Source organism: Clavelina lepadiformis, chromosome 3 (assembly GCF_947623445.1).
Source record: "Clavelina lepadiformis chromosome 3, kaClaLepa1.1, whole genome shotgun sequence".
NCBI classification, from domain to species: domain Eukaryota; kingdom Metazoa; phylum Chordata; class Ascidiacea; order Aplousobranchia; family Clavelinidae; genus Clavelina; species Clavelina lepadiformis.
This window is the reverse complement of record NC_135242.1, coordinates 15,544,137-15,553,069: the sequence shown is the minus strand read 5'-3', so window position 1 is coordinate 15,553,069 and position 8,933 is coordinate 15,544,137.

Here is an 8,933-nt window from a genome sequence, read left to right as displayed (position 1 = left end):
AAACATTGCAAAAAATTGTTTCGCTTTCACAAATTGTCAAATAAAATAAAATATTTCTATTAATAGATTTTGAACTAAAATAACCGGATTTAAACATTTTCCATTACACGTATGCACATGAAATCTACCATATTCATAAAGTAGGCTTATGTAATATAAATTTGCTGCAAAAATTAATTTACCTATTCTCAAATTAGTTTACTTAATACAAGCAATTACGTACAGAACGTAGCGTGCTTCTGAGGCGCCGATTAGAAATAGACATATTTACATCATCAACTTTAGGATGACCGACTTTTAAACTCTTTAATTAAATGTATTTCGATGAAATTTTATATGTTGGTAATGTATTGCCGTACAAACTTGTTGCAACAGACCGATTTATAAAATTCAAATTCGTTTAGTTAATACAAGCACTTATGTACAGAACGTAGCGTGCTTCTAAGGCGCCGTTGGAAATACTCATATTTAGCTCACCAACAATAGGTTGACCGAGCTTTAAACTTTTTATATTAAATGTATCACGATGAAACTTTGTATGTTGGTAATTTAAAGTCATATAAACTTGTTGCAACAGACCGATTTATAAAATTCAAATTCGTTTAGTTAATACAAGCACTTATGTACAGAACGTAGCGTGCTTCTAAGGCGCCGTTGGAAATACTCATATTTAGCTCACCAACAATAGGTTGACCGAGCTTTAACCTTTTTATATTAAATGTATCACGATGAAACTTTGTATGTTGGTAATTTAAAGTCATATAAACTTGTTGCAACAGACCGATTTATAAAATTCAAATTCGTTTAGTTAATACAAGCACTTATGTACAATAAGTAGCGCACTTCTGAGGCGCCATTGCAAAGAATCATATGTTTAACTCACCAACAATAGGTTGACCGAGCTTTAAACATTTTCTTTTAAATGTATCACAATGAAACTTTGTATGTTGGTAATTTAATGTCATATAAACTTGTTGCAACAAACTGATTTATAAAATTTAAATTCGTTTAGTTAATACAAGCACTTATGTACAGTAAGTAGCGCACTTCTGAGGCGCCATTGTAAAGAATCATATGTTTAATTCACCAACAATAGGTTGACCGAGCTTTAAACTCTTTATATTAAATGTATCACCATGAAACTTTGTATGTTGGTAATTTAATGTCATATAAACTTGTTGCAACAAACCGATTTATAAAATTCACAGTCGTTTAGTTAATACAAGCACTTATGTACAGAATGTAGCGTGCTTCTAAGGCGCCGTTGGAAACACTCATATTTAGCTCACCAACAATAGGTTGACCGAGCTTTAAACTTTTTATATAAAATGTATCACGATGAAACTTTGTATGTTGGTAATTTAATGTTATATAAACTTGTTGCAACAGACCGATTTATAAAATTCAAATTCGTTTAGTTAATACAAGCACTTATGTACAGTAAGTAACGCACTTCTGAGGCGCCATTGTAAAGAATCATATGTTTAATTCACCAACAATAGGTTGACCGAGCTTTAAACATTTTATATTAAATGTATCACGATGAAACTTTGTATGTTGGTAATTTAATGTCATATCAACTTGTTGCAACAAACTGATTTATAAAATTTAAATTCGTTTAGTTAATACAAGCACTTATGTACAGAACGTAGCGTGCTTCTGAGGCGCCATTGCAAAGAATCATATGTTTAACTCACCAACAATAGGTTGACCGAGCTTTAAACATTTTATATTAAATGTATCACGATGAAACTTTGTATGTTGGTAATTTAATGTCATATCAACTTGTTGCAACAAACTGATTTATAAAATTTAAATTCGTTTAGTTAATACAAGCACTTATGTACAGAACGTAGCGTGCTTCTGAGGCGCCATTGCAAAGAATCATATGTTTAACTCACCAACAATAGGTTGACCGAGCTTTAAACATTTTATATTAAATGTATCACGATGAAACTTTGTATGTTGGTAATTTAATGTCATATAAACTTGTTGCAACAGACCGATTTATAAAAGTCAAATTAGTTTAGTAATTACAAGCACTTACGTACAGAACGTAGCGTGCTTCTGAGGCGCCGATTAGAAATAGACATATTTACATCATCAACTTTAGGATGACCGACTTTCAAACTCTTTATATTAAATGTATTTCGATGAAATTTTATATTTTGGTAATGTATTGCCGTACAAACTTGTTGCAACAGACCGATTTATAAAATTTAAATTCGTTTAGTTAATACAAGCACTTATGTACAGAACGTAGCGTGCTTCTAAGGCGCCGTTGGAAACACTCATATTTAGCTCACCAACAATAGGTTGACCGAGCTTTAACCTTTTTATATTAAATGTATCACGATGAAACTTTGTATGTTGGTAATTTAATGTCATAAAAACTTGTTGCAACAGACCGATTTATAAAATTCAAATTCGTTTAGTTAATACAAGCACTTATGTACAGAACGTAGCGCGCTTCTAAGGCGCCATTGCAAAGAATCATATGTTTAACTCACCAACAATAGGTTGACCGAGCTTTAAACATTTTATATTAAATGTATCACCATGAAACTTTGTATGTTGGTAATTTAATGTCATATAAACTTGTTGCAACAGACCGATTTATAAAATTTAAATTTGTTTAGTTAATACAAGCACTTATGTACAGTAAGTAGCGCACTTCTGAGGCGCCATTGCAAAGAATCATATGTTTAACTCACCAACAATAGGTTGACCGAGCTTTAAACTTTTTATATTAAATGTATCACGATGAAACTTTGTATGTTGGTAATTTAATGTCATATAAACTTGTTGCAACAGACCGATTTATAAAATTCACATTCGTTTAGTTAATACAAGCACTTATGTACAGAATGTAGCGTGCTTCTAAGGCGCCGTTGGAAACACTCATATTTAGCTCACCAACAATAGGTTGACCGAGCTTTAAACATTTTATATTAAATGTATCACGATGAAACTTTGTATGTTGGTAATTTAATGTCATATAAACTTGTTGCAACAAACTGATTTATAAAATTCAAATTCGTTTAGTTAATACAAGCACTTATGTACAGTAAGTAGCGCACTTCTGAGGCGCCATTGCAAAGAATCATATGTTTAACTCACCAACAATAGGTTGACCGAGCTTTAAACTTTTTATATTAAATGTATCACAATGAAACTTTGTATGTTGGTAATTTAATGTCATATAAACTTGTTGCAACAGACCGATTTATAAAATTCAAATTTGTTTAGTTAATACAAGCACTTATGTACAGAACGTAGCGCGCTTCTAAGGCGCCGTTGGAAATACTCATATTTAACTCACCAACAGTAGGTTGACCGAGCTTTAAACTTTTTCTTTAAAATGTATCACGATGAAACTTTGTATGTTGGTAATTTAATGTCATATAAACTTGTTGCAACAGACCGATTTATAAAAGTCAAATTAGTTTAGTAATTACAAGCAATTACGTACAGAACGTAGCGTGCTTCTGAGGCGCCGATTAGAAATAGACATATTTACATCATCAACTTTAGGATGACCGACTTTCAAACTCTTTATATTAAATGTATTTCGATGAAATTTTATATTTTGGTAATGTATTGCCGTACAAACTTGTTGCAACAGACCGATTTATAAAATTTAAATTCGTTTAGTTAATACAAGCACTTATGTACAGAACGTAGCGTGCTTCTAAGGCGCCGTTGGAAACACTCATATTTAGCTCACCAACAATAGGTTGACCGAGCTTTAACCTTTTTATATTAAATGTATCACCATGAAACTTTGTATGTTGGTAATTTAATGTCATAAAAACTTGTTGCAACAGACCGATTTATAAAATTCAAATTCGTTTAGTTAATACAAGCACTTATGTACAGAACGTAGCGCGCTTCTAAGGCGCCATTGCAAAGAATCATATGTTTAACTCACCAACAATAGGTTGACCGAGCTTTAAACTTTTTATATTAAATGTATCACGATGAAACTTTGTATGTTGGTAATTTAATGTCATATAAACTTGTTGCAACAGACCGATTTATAAAACTTAAATTAGTTTAGTAATTACAAGCACTTATGTACAGATCGTAGCGTGCTTCTGAGGCGCCGATTAGAAATAGACATATTTACATCATCAACTTTAGGATGACCGACTTTTAAACTCTTTATATTAAATGTATTTCGATGAAATTTTATATGTTGGTAATGTATTGCCGTACAAACTTGTTGCAACAGACCGATTTATAAAATTTAAATTCGTTTAGTTAATACAAGCACTTATGTACAGAACGTAGCGTCCTTCTAAGGCGCCGTTGGAAACACTCATATTTAGCTCACCAACAATAGGTTGACCGAGCTTTAACCTTTTTATATTAAATGTATCACGATGAAACTTTGTATGTTGGTAATTTAATGTCATAAAAACTTGTTGCAACAGACCGATTTATAAAATTCAAATTCGTTTAGTTAATACAAGCACTTATTTACAGTAAGTAGCGCACTTCTGAGGCGCCATTGCAAAGAATCATATGTTTAACTCACCAACAATAGGTTGACCGAGCTTTAACCTTTTTATATTAAATGTATCACGATGAAACTTTGTATGTTGGTAATTTAATGTCATATCAACTTGTTGCAACAAACTGATTTATAAAATTCAAATTCGTTTAGTTAATACAAGCACTTATGTACAGAACGTAGCGTGCTTCTAAGGCGCCGTTGGAAATACTCATATTTAACTCACCAACAATAGGTTGACCGAGCTTTAACCTTTTTATATTAAATGTATCACGATGAAACTTTGTATGTTGGTAATTTAATGTCATATAAACTTGTTGCAACAGACCGATTTATAAAATTCACATTCGTTTAGTTAATACAAGCACTTATGTACAGAATGTAGCGTGCTTCTAAGGCGCCGTTGGAAACATTCATATTTAGCTCACCAACAATAGGTTGACCAAGCTTTAAACTTTTTATATAAAATGTATCACCATGAAACTTTGTATGTTGGTAATTTAATGTCATATAAACTTGTTGCAACAGACCGATTTATAAAATTCAAATTTGTTTAGTTAATAAAAGCACTTATGTACAGAACGTAGCGCGCTTCTAAGGCGCCGTTGGAAATACTCATATTTAACTCACCAACAATAGGTTGACCGAGCTTTAAACTTTTTCTTTAAAATGTATCACGATGAAACTTTGTATGTTGGTAATGTAATGTCATATAAACTTGTTGCAACAGACCGATTTATAAAAGTCAAATTTGTTTAGTTAATACAAGCACTTATGTACAGAAAATAGCGTGCTTCTAAGGCGACTTTGGAAATACTCATATTTAACTCACCAACAATTGGTTGACCGAGCTTTAAACTCTTTATATTAAATGTATCACGATGAAACTTTATATGTTTGTAATGTAACGTGCTGCAAACATGTTTTAAAGAAAAAATCTAGACAATTCATAGTTGTTTGTTTAAAACGGGCAATTTCATAAAGATGTTGGTAAATATTTGCAGGCATCATTTAAAGTAACCCTGTTTTTATCATTAACATTTTACCTTGACCATAGTCTAATACAACCCTTTTTGATCATTTTAAAGAAAGTTATGTTTTTATGTTGGATTTGTTTTCAGTAAATTGAATTGTATTATCTTGTGTAAAAACAACATTTTAACTTGACATGAATGTTTACTAATATGAATTGCATTGCAAAAATTGTCGAAAGTGACAGAAATATATGCAAGTTTAATTTTTAAATGGATTGATACCGTACATAAAAAAGTTATTTGGAGATTTAAATTTGCTGAAATGATTACAGGTTATTGCAAATATGTTTATCCGAGTGCAGTTTTGATATTTGTCTTAATGCTTCATTTGAACAAAGCGAAACTCTTCATTGTACAAGTTTACCAAAATAGTTGAAATGACATTTAATTTTTAAATAGATTGAAATACGACATTGCTTTTTTAACAGATTCATAACTCGAAAACATCACAGGATGTAAATTTGTGCCTCTTTAATAACGATTAAGTTATCTTAGTCGTTTGAACAGATTTTCTTTTTTTTACCTTTAATGTAGGCCTACTTTATTCTGGAAACGGAAAGCGGTCTTCATGAAATGTCTATGTCAGTGTGTTCCATGAAATATTTGGAACATTTTTTGCTATAAAACTTGTTTCTGGAACAATTTTTGTTACAAAGATTGTTTCTGAAACATTCTTTGGAACAAATTTTGCGTCTGAATTTGTTTCATACTGCCATAATTTGTTCCAGAAAACTAATTATAGAGACATGATTTGTTTTCTCAGAAAAAATTGGAATAATTAAGATTTATGACAGTAGCCAAATGTGTTGAAGTTCTATTTTTTGAGTCAAATTTTGTTACATACTCGAGTTGGTAATTTGTTTCCAGAAAGTTTGGGAAAATTTTTTGTCAGAAATTTTGTTTCTGAAACATTTTTCGGAACAAAATTTGTGCCTAAATTTGTTACATGCTGCAAAATTTTGTTCCAGGAAACAAATTTAACAAACATGTTGTTTTTTTTCAGAAAAAATCTGGAATAAAATTTATACCACTAGCCAAGTTTGCTCAAGTTCCATTAAAAAAATTTAATATTCAGTGTACAAGTGTTCGTTAACGCCATCTTGTGACTGCAAGAGTTTCGTAACAGATCTTTATAATTTCCTAACAACTTTCGAAACAAAAATTTGTTACATTTGTGAAACAAATTTCCTGGGAATTTAGAAGTCGGTATCAATTTTTCAAAAACAGTTTTTGTTGGAACAAAATTTGTTTTTAATTACCATTCATGAAGAGAATATCGAAACAATTTTCGGAACAAATATTGTTTCAGAAACAATTTTTTCATTTTCGGAACAAAAATTTGTTTCATGAAACAATTTTGGGAACAAAAATTTTGTTCCAAACTAGTATACCATGGACTAACCATACCCTTCCAACCCAATGATTGATTCATCCTACGGACCTTTAAACCCACGGAGGATTCAACCCATGGACGATTCGACCGCGGACGATTCAACCCAGGACCATTCAACTCACGAACGATTCAACCCACGGACGAATCAACTGACTGACAAACAAAGTATTCTTGTGGCAGTGCGGACTTGTAACCAGTGGTATAGGCAGGGTTGCCATACCGTCCTTATTTCTAAGATTTGTCCTTATTTTAAAGGTCCGTGTCTTAGAAAATATGTTTGTCCTTTTTTCTAAGAAATGTCCTTTTTTTCACTTTCGTCCTTATTTTTAGGGCGGAGGTGGGCACTTTTGTCCTTATTTTGGGCATTTTGTCACCTTTACGATACCATTTTGTACCAAAGAGATACCAAAATTATGAACATGCAGATAGTGTCTTGTTTTTTTTTTTTTTTTTTTTTAGGAACATTGGTTGCTTTCTCTTGTTGTAGGCCTACACTGTTTAAGGTGGTATTCCTCGTTCGTTTTCTAGTCGTCCTTATTTTTGAGTTGAGACTGATGGCAACCCTGGGTAGGCCTATAGGTGTATTATATTGCTGTACTGGCATTGCAAAATCTAGTATGGCTAGGCTATCCAAGATGTAATGGGTGGTCATTGTATTCTGTGACAGTAGGTTAACATGTATGGGCTAATGAAAGCATTTCAATTCTGCTATAGAGTACTATAACAAACGCCTGATAACAAACTGCGTAGACGTTTTTGTAAACGGGTTAAATCGTCCGTGGGTTTCATGATCCGTAGGTTGAATCATCCGTGGGTTGGAAGGTCCGTGGGTTGAATCGTCCGTTGGTTGAATCGTCCGTGGGTTGAATCGTTCTACGTTGAAAGGTCCTGGGTTGAACCGTCCCGGGTTGAATCGTCCAACCACCATGAAATCCTAATAAAATAACTCTTGCAAGAACGTCCAATACAATCATGGAAATCGCAAAATTTTAGCACATACGGTTCCTTAAGTATTAATGCCAAATTATGATGATGTCTACTAGGCAATTAGAACAAAAAAGTTAAAAAGAGTTTTCAGGTAACGGATTGGGCCCATGGACCGATGGACGCAATCTCACGATTAGGGTTGGACTATCCAGATATCGGTTATCCGATTAACAAAGGCAATTTCAGCTATCTGATATCCAGATAAAATTTTGTCTGTTAACCGGATAATAAATGCATAACGTTAGTAGTGCCTTTTTAGCAACTTTTAAACTCCTCTGTTTACAAGAACGGGAAATCAAGCACAGATCTTCTCATATTGTTTTATTCTGCGACCCAATTTTAGAAAAGAAATTTCTATGCGTTCCTTCATAGGTAGCCTACAAGTGAAAGATATCAAAACAATAAACGTCCCTTCACAAATCTAAAGTGATGTTTTTTGTCTATGGCGATAGGCCTATCATACAAATAAAATATCAATTCAATTTATAAAAGTTAAAATTGTTTCACGGTCCCAAAATTACATTTTGCTACACCAAACGGGGTCGCGATCTCGGTAGTTTGACAAGCCCTGGTCTAGCAGAACAGAAGTGGTGTTTGTTCCCCTGTTGAACTTAAATTAAAAGTATCACTGCTCTTTGTCCTCTATTCTCTACAGTCTATAAGATGTAAAATGTTGAAAGAATTCGTTCTATTCGTCCGTGGGTTTAATCGATCTAGAACCTGCTATATGCTTCCCATTTATAATCTGATTAGCTAAAACAGAAGTATCCGCATACATCCGAAAGGTAAATATTATTGATGTCGGAACTAACCCTAGTCACGATCACCCATAAAAATTACGTGGTTTATCCTAAAACCCGATTCTTCCCTTGCAACTTCAATGCAGTTTGCAAAAAAACAGTAATATCACAACACTTGCTAAAACCCATTTAAAGACGCTCAATTCTTTGAAAGGAGCTACTTAAAAAACGAACGAGTTAAATACCGCCAATACATTACTTCG